The following is a 15893-nucleotide window of genomic DNA, read 5'->3' on the forward strand; positions in this document are numbered from 1 at the left end:
TTAGATAGGTGTTTGGGAAGTGTAGGCTGGGTGCAACTGTTTGACATATCAACATGCACTCATATTGAGAAAGAAGCCTCAGACCATTGCATTCTTGTGTTAGATACTTACCCAACCAACAGAAAATACAATAGAAGATTCTTTTTTTATCAGAGATGGACTAGGAATCCAGAGTCAAAAGAAGTGATCCAAGAGGCATGGGGTAAAGAACAAAGAGGGTCAAGGATGTTCAAGGTGGCAAGAAAAATCAAAGGATGCAGATTTGCTCTATTGGAGCGGAACAAAAAGATTAGAGGCAATTCGCGAGTAAGAATAAATGAAATCAAGGATCAGCTGGAAAATGCAAAAGCTGGAAAGGATCCAAACAAGAAAAGCTTGATGACCAATTTGAAAATACAGTTGAGCAAGGCATACAAAGAGGAAGAGTTATATTGCAGCCAAAAATCAAGAAGCAGATGGCTAAAAGAAGGAGATAAAAACACAGCTTTCTTCCACCTTAGTGTGATGGCAAAGAGAAAAAGGAACAGGATCAGCTTACTCCAGAAGTCAAATGGTGAATGGTGCATGAATGTCCAGGACATCCAAAGGGAACTTTGCAACCACTACAGAGAACTCTTCACCACAGGGGAGTCCAAAGATATGGAGCGGATCTTAGAAGCAATGCCCCATACTATTACCAAGCAGATGAATGAAACACTGATTAAGCTAGTTGAAGAAAAAGAAATCAAAGTGGCCATTTTTTCTATGCACTCGAACAAAGAACCAGGTATAGACGACATGTCCTCTCTGTTCTTCCAGCATTATTGGCAAATTGTTTAGGTTGACATTGTGAATGCTGTGAATAGCTTTTTTCATAGTGGCAATATCCTCAAATCTGTGAATGAAACTCTCATTACCCTAATACCTAAAGTGGAAAACCCAGTCAATCTAACCAATTATAGACCTATTAGACTTTGCACTGTTTTGTACAAAATCATAGCCAAGATTGTAGCTAATAGGCTCAAGACTGTTCTTAAGCACTGCGTTAGTCCCTCTTAGTCAGCTTTCATTCCGAGAAGACAGATCCTAGACAATGTAGTGATAGCTCATGAACTTATCCATTTCTTAAAAAAACAAAAGAAGAGGAAAAAATGGATTCATGACCATTAAACTTGACATGTCCAAAGCCTATGACAGGGTTGAGTGGACTTTTCTGGGGAGATTGATGATGAAAATGGGTTTCTGCCCAATCATGGCTTGTATTTCCACTATTCCATACTCCTTTAATCTGAATGGCGAGAAAATATGAAAGGTTAAGTCTAGCAGGGGTATTAGACAAGGTGACCCCTTGTCAACCTATCTTTTTGTTATATGTGCTGAAGGACTTTCTTGCCCAATTAAGAAGGCTGTGGATCAAAAGATACTAATCGGCATGAAAATTTGCAAAGATTCCCATATGGTCTCGTATTTGTTTTTTGCAGATGACTCAATGTTATGCTGTAAAGTCGATGAACAGGAGGCTGTGAAAAGTGATGGATATCTTAGCACGATATGGCAGAGCTTCGGGACAGATGGTAAATTTTGACAAATTTGTAGTCTACTTCAGCAGAAACACACCACAGAGGACCAAAAGGAGAGAGTGCACAGCAATGGACAATATGAAGCAAGCAACCAGTGGCAAATACCTTGGACTACCTATGACCATAGGCAGAGCCAAGAATCTGGTTTTTGGCAATATAAAGTGCAAGGTTAATAGCAAGCTGCAAAGGTGGAAACAAAAATTACTGAGTCAAGGGGGCAAAGAAGTACTTGTTAAAGCTGTCATCATGGCCATGCCCTCGTATGCAATGTCTTGCTTTAGACTCCCTAAAGGTCTATGCAAGGATATCAGCAGGAAAGTTGCCAACTTTTGGTGGAGAAGTGAGGATAACAGAAGGAAAGTGCATTGGGCCAGCTAGAAGAAGTTAGCAAAAGTTAAAGGGAAATGTGGCATAGGCATTCAAGATTTGGAATCCTTTAACTCGGCCCTGCTTGCTAGGCAAATTTGGAGAATTTTAATTGCTCCAAATTTGTTAGCAAGCAAGGTAGTAAAGGTAAAACTATATGAAAAAAGATGGTTGGATAGACAATGACCCTCCACAGTCAGCATCATGGGCTTGGAAAAGCATTCATAGTGCAAGGAAAATTCTTCTGAAAGGCTTGTGGAAAAGAGTAGGGGATGGGAGTAGTATTGATATATGGAGCGACAAGTGGATAACAGGGAGGCCAAATGGAAGAGTAACCACAAGAAAACCAGAAAATTGTGAATTGGAAAAAGTAAGTGATCTCATAGATAATGGGAAATGGAACACAAAAGTGCTACAACAATGGTTCAACACCTCAGATGTAGAACTGATAGCAAGCATCCCCATCAGCTGCTTTAAAAGGAAGGATAGATTTTTCTGGAAACACTCTGCATCAGGAAACTATACTGTTAAATCTGGTTACATGTTGGCCAGAGAGGAAAACGAGCAACAAGGTTTGAAAGAAGCTGAAAGAGTATAAACAAGTTGGGAAAGAAGCAAACAAAATATGTGGAAAAAGATGTGGGGTCTCAATATCAAACTCAAACACAAACATTTCATGTGGAAGTGTCCTGTCAAAGAGCTTATATACACGCGAATAGGAGAAGGAGACAACATTTGTAATGGTTGTGGTGAAGATATCGAAACCCTAGAACACATGTTTTTCTACTGTCCTGAAGTGCAGAAGGTATGGAAAATTGCTCCTATCAGATGGGATGGTTTGGAAAATCTACAGCACAACATCTGGAAATGGTGGCAAGCAGTTATGAGGACGGGAACAAGGAAACAAGGTACGGACCACATAAATCTCACAGTAACCATATAGTGGTACTGTGGAAAGCAAGAAACAAAAAGATCTTTGAAGAGGAAACAAGAGATGCTCTAAGGACTGTGCAAAAAGACGCAAAAGGAATGGATGGAATTTGATAAAGCAAATGTAGAAGCAGAAGAAACAGGTAGTAGCACTCACACAATTCAGCAACACCAAAGGAAGTGGAAGCCACCTAAGGAAGACGTCATTATAATCAACACAAATGCTGCTATCTCAACTAAGATGATTAGAACTGGCAAAAGTATCATAGCAAGGAACTGGATAGGGAAGATTCTTGGAGCAATGGGACTGGTAGAACACAAAACGGGAGAACCAAGCACTGAAGAAGCTCTAGCTGTAAAAGTAGCATTAATGATGGCCAAAAATGTAGGTTGGACTAAAATAGACGTCCAGACAGACTGCAATGGAGTGGTAGATTAGATAGAGGCAAATGAAATGCCAAAGGGAAATCTAGCAACTATCTTGGAAGACATTGTAGAATTAAGGAAAGTCTTTGAACTGTGTAGTTTTTCTTTTGTCCATCGAACCGGAAATCAATGTAGTTATATGCTAGCTCAATATGCAGTAAAGCTAGTTAATGACTTAAATTGGGAAAATCATTTCCCAGTGTGGCTAACCGACTTAGCTCAAAATTATTTGAGTGCAATTGCCCCTTTTTGTAATTAATCCTTGTAATGTCAAGTGTTAATATAAATCTTGTTATCGTTTGTTAAAAAAAAAAAAAAATTGTGTATTGCTCTTTTTTGTAATAACGAGGTCCAGCTTTATTATAACCATCGTGGATCCCACGAAATAGCAATTATTATCTACTTTTTTATATCCAACCCACATAAATGCCCACAAAGTTAATAAGGATTAATCATTTTTCCTTTTGGAGTGAAATTTAGGAAGCCAGAGGGAGGAAAAAATTAAATCTAGAACCTCTAAGTCTTGGAGCAGATTAAGCATCTACTTGTCACTCAGGATCACAATTAATTTTCTTTAGCAATTTAAAGGAAACTCTAAGCAAGAAGAATGTTTTTTTTTGTTAGTTTAAAGGAAACTTAATGAAGAAGAAAGAGAGAGTTTAACAGATGTTTAGTACGTAAATCTTAAAAGATCTTTTATTTTTTGTCTATTCTCTTTATATGTATTTCAACTATCTTTTAATTTCATATAATTACTTCTCAAAAAATATTACTTTTCTAGAAATGCCACCAAAAGTTCCTAAAAGATGAAATCCAAATAGGAAAATTTTACAGTTACCTAATTGACGTCATACAATTTAAACTAAGTTTGAGATGAAGTGGATTATTGTGCTTCTAGTTTTCTACGTTAGATGGGGGAGTTGAAGAAGTCCAAAAGCTCAAATAGCACTCTAGAGCAGCCGTTTAAGGATTAAAATTAATTACACTAAGAATAGTTTGTAAGTTTAATCATATGATAACTTTTAGTCTTAGAATATCATATAGTTAAACAAAGCTCTATCTAAAAACTATAAGGATCTTGCCACTACATAGAAATCCAATATCTCTGGGTTCAAGTTGAACCCATTTATATAGAAGTTCAGAAAACTCAAATCGAAAACGAATTTGAAATACAACCAAAAATAAAAATTAACATTTTCAAAATAAATATATATATAAGTTCACGGAGGACTTCCTTCCTCCTATGATTGAAACAGATTTTGGACCACAAAATCCAAATTCATATCCAATTCATCATCCACATTAGGAATGCATTCGAGTTGAGTTGAACTCGAATAGTATACTACTGGAGCTCGACTCGAGGTAAAATAACTGCGCTTGAACTCGAGCTCGACTTCAATTTATCTTATTCAAGCTCGAGTTTAATTAAATCTAATCGAATCAAATCAAAGTCAATCAAGCCTATTCGAGCGTAATCGAATTTAATCGAACCTATTCAACTCTAATCAATCTCACGTAATAAAAATTAATATTTCACATAAAATTTTAAATAAAAGATATTATTAATATTTTACAATAATAAATATTAGTATATATATGTAATATTATAAAAAAACTTGATTAGACTCATCGAACTTTCGAGTACAAAATATAGGAAGTCAAGCTTGACTTGTGAGCTCAAACGAGTAAGCTTGAACTAAATCAAAACAAGCTTGAGTCGAGCTATTTGTTCAGCATCACCCTAATCAACGCTAACTTATTCGTCCTATTGACTTACTAATTTTCCAGTTTACGTATAAAAGCTAACTCACGCTATAGGTTACCGAAAAGCTAGCATTTAGTTTAAAAGTTATACTTGCGAAATTTAAAGAATTGGTACAAAGAACAAAGCAAAATGACAAAAGTGGAAAAGAAAACCAAAATTGCCCGCAAGGGGCATTCATACGAAGATCCCAGTTGTATGACTAGTACCAGTACCAGTACCACTGACAGAGTCAGGACCTTTAACCAGTGGAGGCAATATTATACCTTAAAAATAATACAAATATTCTGCAAAACGATATTCAATTTAGGGAGACAATGTCAAGGAGGATAGGATTTTTCAAAATATAGGGGGCAATTGTAAGAAAAATTTAAAACTCTGTCAAGCTTTCTTGACTATTCCAAAAATTTTGTAAAATTAAGGAGGCTGCAAGTTGTTGGTCTTTGGGGGGGGGGGGGGGGGGGGGGTTTGCTTAAATTTGCTGCAGTATAGCGCTGACCCTGAATATATATATATAATATTCAAAAACTAGTTTTCGTCTTAGAATAAAGAAAATGAAGATTACAACCTACAAGTTCGAGTTCAATAGCTAGCTATATTCAAATTCCAAAATGAGACATCAACAAAAACAAGAGAGAAAACCACCAGAAGAAAAAGGAAAAATAGAAGTTGGATAGCCTCAGAGGTACGGACTCTGACATATCATCAAGATTCTGATAATACGTGCAATTTACAATCCCCTCATCATCGGCCAATTAAAGATTTTGCTAATAAAATCAGGTTGATTACTTAGGCAAATCAAGGTGAAATAAAGCACACTAGTGCAAACAGGAAATAGAATGAAAATTAAATGTTGGCAATTGTTTCTTGGCCGATTAAAAGAAAGTAGGCAAAATGGTACTACCAAATCATATGCTAGAACAGACCAGAGTGCATTTCTTGGTCAAACTGCTTATGTGGCAAACTCTATACCACCCACAACAATGGATGTCCATCCCCATATCCACCACACAAATGGGACCCTTTTCCTCCAAATCCAATGGTTTTTGGAAATTTAAACAGTCCAAAATCAAGTTGTAATTCACTCTAATCTATTTGTCATACGGACTAATCAATTTTCCAGTTTGCATATAAAGCCAACTTCTGCTACAGGTTACTGAAATCAGGTACTCAGTTTAGAAATTTTATGCAAAAAATTAAAGAATTGGTACAAGTAAGAAAGCAAGAAGATAAAAAGAGCCAAGGAAAACAAGGATTGCATGCAGGGGTGTTTATCCTAAAACCAGAATTAGTAGAGTGAATAATCTCCAGTAATGAATGTTTTATGAAGGTCACTCATAAAAGTAACAACTAATCCCATCTGTAATACATGGGACAATTTTTTCACCTCATAGACAAGATCAATAATTTGTTAGTACCCGGTTTTTGTCTTAATATGTAAAAGAATGAGGTTTACAAAGAACAAAATGCAAGTTCATACCAGCTGTATCCAAATTCCAGAATGAGTGGTTAAAACAGGAGAGGGAAACAGCCAAAGAAAAGTAGAAGTAAATTGCCTCAGAAGTCAGAGGTGGTGAAAATCACATATCATCATGGTTATTTCTGATGAAATGTTGTGCAGTAATAACTGCTCATCATAGGCAAATTCAAGCAAATTACTCCAGGCAAATCAGCCAAAAAAAAAAGTGAATTAGAGCACAAAAGTGCAAACAGAAAATAAATGAAAAAAAAAAAATGAAGGGCCTCAGTTGCTGCGATGATGTTAAACATAATCATATGGTCACGTCATAACATGTGTAACATATGCATGCATCACTGGCCCTTTTTTCTTGGGAAATCAGAACAGCCTTCCCAGAAAAGAAAATAGGCAAAATGGTTCGACCAAATATGATTATTCTCCATGTGGGGTGCCTAATTTTTTTCCCACTTCCTGGGTAGGGGCTTGATGAGAAGAGCACCATTGAAACGATGCTTCAAAAATCTTGCATGATTCTGTATTGATATTGGCCTCAGCTAAAATGATTCAAAGAAATTGTTACAGATTCATCACAGGAAACGATGTTGCATCTTAAGAAATGATTAACAATTAGCTGGACGAAATATGTAGAAGCTCAAGGGAAAAAGATAGGGGATAAAAAAAATGTTAGCCCTTTTCTTCTGGATTAATGAAGAAGAACAACAAACAATACCAACTGGTTATAATTTAAGGAAGAAAAGTGGCAAGGATCAACAAAAAAAACTTATGCCAAGTAAAGGAAATCCAGAATCCAATTAGATTTTGAGAGCTAGAAGTGTAATCTAGAAAGAGCTCCTTCTAGAGGATAAAAAGAATCATCAGGACATGTTGTCAGCTTTAGATTTCAACCCTTCGCACAGTTTAAAAATGGTTGACAGCGAGACAGAGACTATAGGTTGTTCCAGATGGCATACCAACGTTCACCAGAAATTAGATAAAGATAAGGCACTTGACGAAGTCATTATTGTCTTTCCAGTGCACTTAAATATAAAGCATATATGAAATAAGTATCTTAGGTGCCACTTCTTCAACAGAAAGGTAAATTTATGCACTCACTTCACGTATCTTTTAAGTATCACCCTTTTACTTTTACTTTTTTGATAATAATTATATAATCTATTTTATCTAAAATTTGAGAAAATGAAGGTTTAAAGAGACTAAATAGCTTATCTTTTAAGTATCACCCTTTTACAGAAAGGTAAATTTATACACCCTTTTACAGAAAGGTAAATTTATACACACACCCCACAGGAAGTTATAACTTTTCAACATAAAAGAAAATGTACAGATTCACTTCACAAGGGATTATGATTCTAGAGAGTCGTATTGAATGAAGAGATCCTCAATTTAGTGTGATTATCCTGTGTCATTTATTATCCCTTAAAGAGCTTATCCAATGAATGCTTTGAGCGATTGTTAATTCATTTTACCTGTTTCACTTATTGATCAGAATTTTTTGTATGTCATCATAACTCCCCTTTTGATGTCTTGGCCAGTAGCTTTTCCTTTTCCTTTTCTTTTCTGTTCTTGGCATCACTGTCCTTTTGGTCATTTATAACCTGTGCTCAGAATAGGTAAACCGTACTACTTTTGAGTATAGCTTTAACTAATTATAATTAAGTATTCAACGTTTTCATTCTTGCCCATGATGATAAAATAAATAAATAAACAAAGAAACAGCAACCACAATAATCTAGTTCTACTTTGAGAGGGAAGGAGAAATCCCTGCTAACTTGGCACATTTGGGGGGCCAAAGGAAGAGATCCGACCTCCAGATCGACTGGGTATAGCCAGCATCATATTGAGTCACACTCATACAACTTTCTGAATTTTTTTTTTTTTTTTCAGGAAAGAAAGCACCACGCTTCCCTTGTAAACGCTAGGCGTGATTCGAATTTCCCGGCATCCGTGCAAGATACAAGACGCAGCTCTAAGAAGCCCCTGCTGGCCATTAGATCAAAGCCCAGTGAATTCTTTCTTATACACGGTGACATATTTATGGCAACATATTGTCCAACACAGTGAACACTCCATCATTCGTCCTTCAATCAGGAAATTTAGTCATTAAGTCTTGACAGCAAACTATATGGCCGTCTAAAGAATGTCAAAGATGCTAAATAGCTACACATACATAATTCGAATTTCAGAAGCAAATACATCAAGAGCAATGACGTACTAGTAAACAAAACAATGTAATTTTAATAGGATATCATCAGACACAAATGCAAAGTTAATAGCCTTCATTTTCCTTTAGAAATGTTTATTACATTGGATGCCTTTGGAGCCCAGCTTTTCGCTAGACTACAACAAGTTGCACCGTTCAAATCTCCGTTCTTAAGAAGTAATCATCAGGCTTTTCATTACCCTAAGGTTGCATCTAGATTAAACAAAACAGCAAGCATATCACATGCAACTGGGGTAAAACAAGCACAATAACCTAAGTTGCTTAACTGATGGTCATATAGAGGAGTGAACGAGCTTTGCCTAAAACGGCTACAATGAATAACAGCCAAAGGATGCTCTATATACAAATATCCTTAAGAAGTAACCATCAGGCTTTTCATTGCCCTATACAAGTCCAGACTGAACGAAACAGCAAACAAGGCACACACTAAGTAATCAATTAGAAACAAGAAGTACAAAGTCTTCGTTGCTTAACCAATAGTCACTTAGATGACTAAACAAGCTTTGCCAACAACAGCCTCTCTGCATTGACCTTAAAGTTGTCTAAAAAATAGATCATCACTCCTATTCCTCATTTAGAACAACAACAGGTCACATATCTCATCTGAGACATATTCCAAGAAAAACTATCTTCGGTTCTGTATAACTTCTCATTTTCATGTTACCAAATTGTCCATTGTGATTAAAGAGAAAAGCACCAGTAGCAGGAGCTTGAAATTAGTTAAAAAGGAACTTGTCATGTAAAAATAACTTTAGCACAGCAGCCACAGCCCCAAAATCAGCACAAGCAAAAGTTTGCCTCACAGCTAGTGAAATCACTTCTCATCCTTCTTATTCCAGTACAACTTGGAATTCAATGCACAGCAAAGACAAACCAGGCAATAGTTGCTCTGGTGCATGATTATATTGTATCTACCAACCAGTTACCAACATTAGACCAAACCACAAACTGATTTACAGAACAAAGTGCTGCTTCAATTTCAACTGATTTGGTGCATGCTTGAAATGAATGTGGTTTTGTACCCCCAAAAAATATGTGGTTTACAAACTACAAACTGCAAGTTTAAAACAAGTAGGAAGATCCAGATTGAAACAGGAGAAAGAAAGCAGACAGCAGATTTTACAAAGAGAAGCTAGTTTGCCTCAGAGGTAGTGACAATTTAATTATCATCACCTAGTTTCTGATAATACATGCAATATATAATCGTCATTGGCAAACCAGTACTTCTCTGATGGAAAAAATATCATTTATTTGATCTAAAGCAAAATATATAGGGCAGTGTAAAGAAGGAAAAGTAACAGAACTGAAAATAAAAAGGAATAAAAAAAGGCGCCTCAGCCTGCGATGATGTTTCCAGAATCAATATGCCAAATCATGATATTGCAAACATTCATCATTGGCAATTTCAACTTTGGAACCTCAGCATAAACAAAAAGCTGTCATGAAAGTTGAGGGCACTTTTTCAAATGAAGTTATAAAGGTAACCATGAAACAAGAAGACACTTCAAAATTCAAGCATTGGCCTATCTTTTAATTGCACAAATCCCATGCACAACGAGAAAACCAGTCAAAAAACTTTCAAAAACTCTACTAATGCATCAGAGAGATTCCCATCGACAAATCACCATTCTCACTAGGAGTACTGATGTCCCTGTCTGTTTTATCATCACTTGCACTAAACACATTCAAATAGAAGTCAAATTTATAATTTCAACCTCATCATGAGCATAATCAACTTTTAACCAAAAAATATACATTAGTGAGAGCTCAGACAGCAGCAAAAAAATCTAAACAATTAAGAGAAACAGAAGATTGTGCCTCAGATTTTATTTGTTTTCATAGAAGAAACGCTCAAAGTATATTTAACACCATCCTGGGCACTACCTAAAACCCTCAAGTCATTTAAAAGGGCAATCCTATACGCCAATGCTGGAAAAGCAACTAATCAGACAAATTCACAAAATTTTCTAGTAGATGCACTCCAAGTCAAGAGTTCTTCTAAACTAGGCGATTTATTGAAGCTAACTAACCAATCAGACACCAAGTCATCAGAAAGCAGAAATTCAAAAAACAAAATGCATCAGAGAGATTCCCATTGTAAGACCAAGTCATCTTTCTCCAGAAAGGAGTTCTGATGTCCCTGTCTGTTCTATCATCCCTTGCATTTAGGAAATGAACACACATTAATCTATGCAGCAAAACCAAAAATCAAAAAGTACGGTAAAAACAACAAAATTGCCATAAAACCTAAAACATAGCAGAGAAGAACATAAAAAAAAATGAAAAATGCCTTGGCAGCCTCAGAATTAAATTCTTTTCAGAGTAAAGCTACTCAAAGTATATTTAACACCATCACTGGCATAGGGATAACATGAATCAAAAAAGAAAAAAAAAATAAAAAGAAAAACCCTTTTGTACTTTTTCTTGGCGAAAGATCGAAAGTAAAAGTACGCATCAGAGATTCTGATTTCCTTAAAATGCTTATTCTTCCTTCTCCGGGAAAAAGGAGTTAGATGTATCAGTCTATATCATCACTTGCAACAAAAAAGTACCTAAAAAAACCGATAAATCGCACTTAGATGGCTGAACAATTACACAGTTTTAGCAAATAATTTAAACAGAGCATAGAAGAATGGTTGCTAGGAATATTAGGGTTTATCAAGTGGCATGAGAATAGGGGCTATATGTATATATATATATATATACATTGGAGGATGGACACTGGGGACTCCAGAGAGTTCGAAATTAGGGGCAAATTTGCAAAGAGATCCTTTCATTTGATGGTATTTCGGTTTGTCCCGCTTGCATTTTTCTTTTTCATTATGAGTGTATTTTCGTAGCTCTACGATTTTACTTTAATTAATACTACTAGTTTTATAGTGCAAAATTTTGCAAATCACATTTGTAGCTGTAGATCAATTCAAGATTAGCATTTGCTTCTCAAAGCAATTAGAAGTAATTTTCCCTAGTGATCAAATCTGTTATTTTTCAAAAAAAAAATATTACTGGTAATTTTTAGTCGACTATAAGTATGATAAAAATGGTAATGAACCCTAAGCACTATCAATTAGTATATAGTTTAAGCCTGCTTACCATAGCCTAGAGTTGATTGTATATTCGTGTTTCGACACATTTGCTACTTTTGCAGAAAGTTTTTCTTCCAATAAAAGTACAATAATAATCTTTCTTGATACACTATGAAATAATGTGGAAGCAATCTATATTGTTGAAGATTTATGGGGGATCCAACTAGCTTTCTATTTTTGTGAAAAAAAAATGAATGCTTCTTCTACAACCAATTTGTATCAAATTCTTAAAAAAGATGCAAAATTCAAAAGGAAAACACTTATCTAGCTAAAAGAAGAGGAACAAAATAAGAGTAATTTTGGAGTGAATAGATTTTTTTGGGCTCTTGGGTGATAAAATGTTGTTGGTGAGAAGACTTGAAATCCATATCGCAAAGATACAAGTGAACTGGAAAAGACCAATTCATGTTGAACATTGGACATTGGTTACCAGTATCCAGTGTTGGGCTTTTGATGGCCCTCTAAGGAGTAATTCTTTACTCAAAGCCTAAATGCTGAAGTTGGGTTGGCTCCAAAGATGTGTGATTAACTTCTCTTTTTGACTGGGCTCTTCAATTATTCTTTGTTTTTTGTCCAGCCCAGATATTAGGTTTCAAGCAAATCCATGGGATGTTGGTACGAGCTTCGAAGTCCCGAATCCATAAACCTTGAGTTTTAGACCTTGGACGTTTTCCATTCCATCTAGAAGTACGCATTATTAGGCTTATACAAATTAGGTGTACTAGTTTAAAGGCGTACAAAACAAGAGATACAAACAAGTCGAGCTTAAACGACAAATTCGTGAGTTTGCTTTTGAGCTCGAACTCATGTTGATTCAGTTTGAACTTTTCTCAATATATCCTAAATTTCTTTTATAGTTATTAGTTTAAAATATCTATCATATCTTTTGTTTAAAATTAAGTAAGACATTAATTATATTATCTAAATTCAATTAAACTCGATTAAACTCGAATTCGAGTTCAAGTATAAATTAAAATTAGAACGAACTCAAGTTTAAGCTCTTCAAGCTCGCGGAACTTGACGAGTTTAAGTACAAGAATTTTCGGAGTCTAGTTCGTGCTCAACTTCGAGTGCATTTGATAACTTATCACTTAATTTTGGGATCAAGTTTTGTCTAAGAAATTCAGTGCCATTTAATTAATTCAGACGTTCAATTTTTTGTTATCAAACAATCTGAATATGTTAAAATTTGAATCTATTAAATAAAAATATAGAATTGAGTTATCAAACAGGAACTTCATTCGTTTACACGCTTATACAACATCTATATTCGACCCACACAAAACCCCTAGTTCCGACTCATATATGTGTAGTGTAATGATTCGTCGTGAGGTGGAAAAATGACAGACACGAGAGGGAGCTTAAAGCAACAATGCAGTTAGAAGCCCAAAAGAAAAACCCCCAATAAAAAAAAAAAAAGCTTTTAGAAGACGCAAAACATCTTTTTGATTCCTCTCTTCTGGTTCAAGAATACATATTAGAGCTAATAAATAAATATAGAAATCTAAAAAGTAAAGTAGCATTGTCTAGTCTGAAAAACATATAATACTGGTATTCCACATCATAAAGTCTTTCTAAAGCTACACCGTCAAGAATACAACTTTAGCCGACATTATGCACAAATATTAATGTGTTTAATCAACCAAACGACAGTAATGTTCTTTCTTTATCTAATTATCTTCTAGGCTGTGCATAAGGGAGTTGGCCAACTTTTTCGTACTACAGAAAATTTGGTTTGCTGGTTTTGCTTCAAAAAAAGAACACTAGCACGTGAAGCTTTTATCTAATGGCACCTGGTCTAAAGAGTAATGTCCTGTCCGCTATTATTACGTTTTGATTAGCAGACAAACTTCCACAAATTAAGGTTGGTAAAGAAAACCAAAATTTATGGCACATTTGAAGTTGTAAAATAATGTCCATCATAAAAAAGAGAAGAGAAACCAAAAAAGAAAATAAAAGAAAAACATTAACAATTGTTAGAACAAAAAATTACGCAGCGGAAGTAACATTAAAATTTTATAAATAATAAAGAAATATTAAAATTTTACGAATAATAAACAATAAAAAAGGCGCGAGAGGAAACAAAATATTCTGTTTCAATTCATTAATTTCTCTCAACTACAAACCTAGGATTCCAAGTGTTTAGATAGAGAAACATAACTACAAATTCTATTTTAATTATAATATCAAAATATGACTCAACTCTATTTTCTAAACAAACAATGATACCAAATCTAAGGGAAAATACCGGTTTTCATCCCCAAACTTTGGGCACAAGACACATTTCGTCCCTCGTCTTTCGGGCATGACACATTTGGTGTCTGAATTAACAATTTTTGACCAAATGTCATCCTCAGACGGCAATTTAGCCAACCTTTAACGGACCGTTAAGTAAATGTGGCTATCTGAAGCAAAATCAGGTGAAAAATGCCGTTGTCTTCACTTTCCCTTTTTCTTTCACTTCAACAACTTCCTCTGCAAATTTCCAAGACTAAGCTCCTACAGCAAATTTCTCTGAGAGTAAACCCCCTCTTCCAATTATAAATATATAATTATAATTATATAATACATATAAATATTACTTATACTAATATTTTATATAATTATAATGTATATTAGATATTAAATCTAATCATTATATAAACTTATATTCATAATAATAAATATAATTATAATTATCTAATTTATTAATATTATATACACATATATATTATAAGGGATAATTTCAGAAACCTCCCCTAAATTAGCTTATGGAAAAATGGGAAAATGGATAATTTATGGAGAAAGTCGTAAAGAGCTGGTGTTTTATTGGAGAACTGGTTTATTTTTATTTTATCCGATAAATAAATTTGTTTATGAAAAAATGGGTACTCTGTTCTTATAATAGAGGAAAGCCATCAAGAGCTGAAGTTTTATTGGAAAATGAGTTTATTTTTATTTTATTCGATAAATATATTTATTTATGAAAAAATTGGTACTCTGTTCTTATAATGGAGGAAAACCCTAAAGAGCTAGTCTTTTATGGAAAAGTGATACTTTATAGAAAGTGACCGCGATTTGGTTTATGAAATTATCCAAAAAAAATTAGAATGAATTTGTTTATTTAATTAAATAATTATTATATATATTTATATAATGCATTATATAATTATACTAATATTATTATAAAATATATTATTATAACTATATTATATATATAAATATTAATTATACTAATATATTATATGATTATAAAGTATATTATATATTAATTATAATTTTTAGTATATATTAGCATATTTATAATAATAAATATAATTATAATTATATAATATATTATTACTATATACACATATATATTATAAATATATGCACATACAATATACATTTATAAATATATATATATAAATATATTATAGTTATTACCCTAAATATATTAGAGTTATTAGGGTATAGTTATTATAGTTATTATAGTTATTACCCTAAATATATTATAGTTATTAGGGTATATACCCTAATAATATATTTATATATATTTATAAATGTATATTATATGTGCATATATTTTAATATATATGTGTATATAGTAATAATATATTATATAATTATATTTATATTTATTATGATAAATATACTAATATATACTAAAAATTATAATTAATATACAATATACTTTATACTCATAAAATATATTAGTATAATTATATAATGCATTATGTAAATATATATATAATAATTATTTAATTAAATAAACAAATTCATTCTAAATTGTTTTTTGGATAATTTCATAAACCAAATCGCGGTCACTTTCTGTAAAGTATCGCTTTCCCATAAAAGACTAGCTCTTTAAGGCTTTCCTCCATTATAAGAATAGAGTACCCATTTTTTCATAAATAAATTTATTTATCGAATAAAATAAAAATAAACTCGTTTTCCAATAAAACTTCAGCTCTTTATGGCTTTCCTCTATTATAAGAACAGAGTACCCATTTTTTCATAAACAAATTTATTTATCGGATAAAATAAAAATAAACCAGATCTCCAATAAAACACCAGCTCTTTATGGCTTTTCTCCATAAATTAT

At 33.5% G+C, this 15893-nt stretch overlaps 1 long non-coding RNA gene and 6 other non-coding genes across 7 annotated transcripts; all 7 read right to left on the minus strand.

Moving 5' to 3' along the window:
• Positions 1 to 5575: 5575 nt before the first annotated feature.
• Positions 5576 to 11530, minus strand: LOC113741409 (uncharacterized). The gene is made up of 2 exons (XR_003460619.2): positions 11163 to 11530; positions 5576 to 8601 (listed from the first exon to the last, which is right to left on the minus strand). It is a non-coding gene; the product is annotated as an uncharacterized lncRNA (long non-coding RNA).
• LOC113743090 (small nucleolar RNA snoR122) lies at positions 5719 to 5796 on the minus strand. Its single transcript, XR_003460977.1, has one exon. It is a non-coding gene; the product is annotated as a small nucleolar RNA snoR122 (small nucleolar RNA).
• LOC113743089 (small nucleolar RNA snoR122) lies at positions 9883 to 9959 on the minus strand. The gene has a single exon (XR_003460976.1). It is a non-coding gene; the product is annotated as a small nucleolar RNA snoR122 (small nucleolar RNA).
• LOC113743078 (small nucleolar RNA R44/J54/Z268 family) lies at positions 10337 to 10421 on the minus strand. Its single transcript, XR_003460968.1, has one exon. It is a non-coding gene; the product is annotated as a small nucleolar RNA R44/J54/Z268 family (small nucleolar RNA).
• Positions 10556 to 10628, minus strand: LOC113743075 (small nucleolar RNA Z267). Its single transcript, XR_003460965.1, has one exon. It is a non-coding gene; the product is annotated as a small nucleolar RNA Z267 (small nucleolar RNA).
• On the minus strand, positions 10819 to 10910 carry LOC113743077 (small nucleolar RNA R44/J54/Z268 family). The gene has a single exon (XR_003460967.1). It is a non-coding gene; the product is annotated as a small nucleolar RNA R44/J54/Z268 family (small nucleolar RNA).
• LOC113743076 (small nucleolar RNA Z267) lies at positions 11028 to 11109 on the minus strand. Its single transcript, XR_003460966.1, has one exon. It is a non-coding gene; the product is annotated as a small nucleolar RNA Z267 (small nucleolar RNA).
• Positions 11531 to 15893: the final 4363 nt, after the last annotated feature.

The sequence above is a fragment of the Coffea arabica genome, chromosome 4e (genome assembly GCF_036785885.1).
Source record: "Coffea arabica cultivar ET-39 chromosome 4e, Coffea Arabica ET-39 HiFi, whole genome shotgun sequence".
NCBI lineage: Eukaryota > Viridiplantae > Streptophyta > Magnoliopsida > Gentianales > Rubiaceae > Coffea > Coffea arabica.